Genomic DNA, 2,597 nt, shown 5'->3' on the forward strand with positions numbered 1-2,597 from the left:
AGAGACAGATTCATATAGCACCAGAGAGCATTTTGTTTTTCAGGTTAACAACTGATTTGTGTTTTTTTTTTTTGACCTGTTGGAAGTAATGGCACACAAGAAAATGACCTTTATTTTTTATTTTTTTTCATCTTTCCTCTGCAAAGAGATTTTGAGATATCACATTAGCACTGGTAAACGTGTTAAAGCAAAAGAACTCTCATTACCCCATCTTTACCAATCCGACACTTTTATTGCATTTTCAGAAGCAGTATTTATTTCTAGATAAGCATTTCTTTTTTAAAAAAGGGGGATGTAATAGTATCAGACTATAGAGGGCGCTAGTCATGTTCCAGATAGTTCTCGAGTTCATGTTGTCAGGCAATAAAAGAGTAGCCACAGATTTCACCAAAGTTGGAGGTCATCCCAACTCTATGTAAATCCACCACCCATTACAACATCCACATCTTCAATGTTCAAGCACGTGAAGGAACTGACGATGCAGGGCACTGAATTCCTCAATCCAGGCCAGACCGGCGTGTTTGGATCAGTCACTGTATGATATCATCAAGCTGCTCTCAAAAGTCAATACCACCGAATTTTTTTTAGGAGAAGACAAGTTTGTACCTATGATGGGCGTGCAGCGTGCTGCACATTGAAGACATTCATCAATGTGATAGGGAAGCACCTGCCTCACTCTGGGCATGGAGGATGGAAGGGCCACTGTCCTTTCTAATGCTGAGGTCCTGACATTCGCTCACAGTCTGAACTCAATGAGCATCACATCAGCCGCACGAGGTACGCCCATTAAGTCTCTCTCACGTCACTTTACCTGGTCAAGCAGACCGCCTACTCAGAGCATTGTAGGAATGAATGGACACACCGGAGTAATTTGATATGCGACCCACTGAGCCTGAAGGATTGAGAGTCACTGCAATCACTTCCGAGATCATTTCAAGCTTGTTTTGGAGATCCTCGGCCTATTGGAGCTCTGGGTGGGCTTCAGAAGTGGTGAAAAGTACAGTGACACTAGTCCATAGCATCTACTCCGATCTTGGTCTGACAAAGTCCTTGGCACCACCCCTCTTCCAAAGCCTAACATGGTGCGACACGACTTGCTTCGCCATGTCATGCAGAGCAAGGAGGTGGTGCAGCTGCAGGTGTCAAATGGGCCAGGTATCGCTTCTTCACTACTGGAAGCAGCTTGTCGGAAGCATCCCAGCTACCTGCCGGGTTGTTTGAACATATAAAGCAACCGCTACTGAAGACCACCTCGGTCCAGCAGGAAATTCCTGACTTCATGGAGTTGGGCTGGCACAAAGATGGTACCAGTACATGGCAATCACTATGGACCACACTCTCAATGATGCTTCAGTGGCATGCGCCATTCTCTTGCACTGCGGCTGGCTCATGCAAGGGAAGGTAGAAATGCAACCACACTGGGTTTCTATATGCATGGTCCTCTACAAATTATGGAGACATGTGCATAATTGGACGGTGGTGATGACCAGTACAGTACTCATTTCTGGCCGGGCATCATAGAGGGCGGGCCAGAACGTATAGGTGGTAATATCATCATATTGTAAATAAACAGCTCCATTCAAACGCACACAGCGGCATATAGCATTTTGTCACTGCAGATATCATCCCCAAATATATTAATAAAAATAGTTAAAACAGTAATCTTTATTGAAAAGTCTGATCCCTAATGAACTTTAGGGCAAAATGTGACCTACAATCTTTAATAAAGCAATAGATTCAGATTCTCTAACCCTGAAACCCCCTGTAAAATGGTATTATTAATGCTTCTAGCTCGTTTAGTTTTTAACTGTGACTGACCTCTATAAACTTGGCTGGCAGCCATATTGGATTTTTCCAATATGGTGGCCCCCGGGGCATCCGTCTTGCATCCAATCATTAAAATAACCTCAGATTCATATTCTTTGACACCGAAAACCCCTCCAAAGTTGTATTACTCATGATTCTAGCTAGTTTAGTTTTTTAACTGCGGTGTGTGGCGGCCATTTTGGATTTTGCCAATATGGCGGTCCCTTGGGGCATCTGTCTTGCCTCAAATCGTTAAAATAACATCAGATTCAGATTGCTCGACCCCGAAAATACCTGAAAAGTGGTATTATTTATGATTCTGGCTCGTTTAGTTTGATTGACCTCTGACCCGGTTGGCGGCCATATTGGATTTTGCCAATATGGCGGCCCCGTGGGGCGCCTGTCTTGGCGCCCGTCAAAAATCGAAATAGTATGGTATGGACGACATCTGTGCCGAATTTGGTGCTTTTGGAAGAATCTGAACCAAACAGCCCCTATAACGCCCTAACATCCCTGACTTATGCTTCTTAATACTCGAAATCTATTGCCTACTCAGCAAATATAATAAAAGACGTTTACATTAGCATATTTATGCGAAAACAACCCCGACTCATAAATTATTTCGATTATATGGCGCCTCCCCCGGACTTAGACTAAAAATCATCAGAAAATTGACCTATCCACAATTATGAATCACTTATTCATTGCAATACTAAATCCTTTATTGAATAAGATTTCTCTAATTTGTATTAAATATCACAAAAAGTACCTGTATTGAAACAAATTCACCA

This window comes from Patiria miniata, unplaced genomic scaffold, assembly GCF_015706575.1.
Source record: "Patiria miniata isolate m_02_andy unplaced genomic scaffold, ASM1570657v1 HiC_scaffold_16, whole genome shotgun sequence".
In the NCBI taxonomy this organism is placed as follows: Eukaryota; Metazoa; Echinodermata; class Asteroidea; order Valvatida; family Asterinidae; genus Patiria; species Patiria miniata.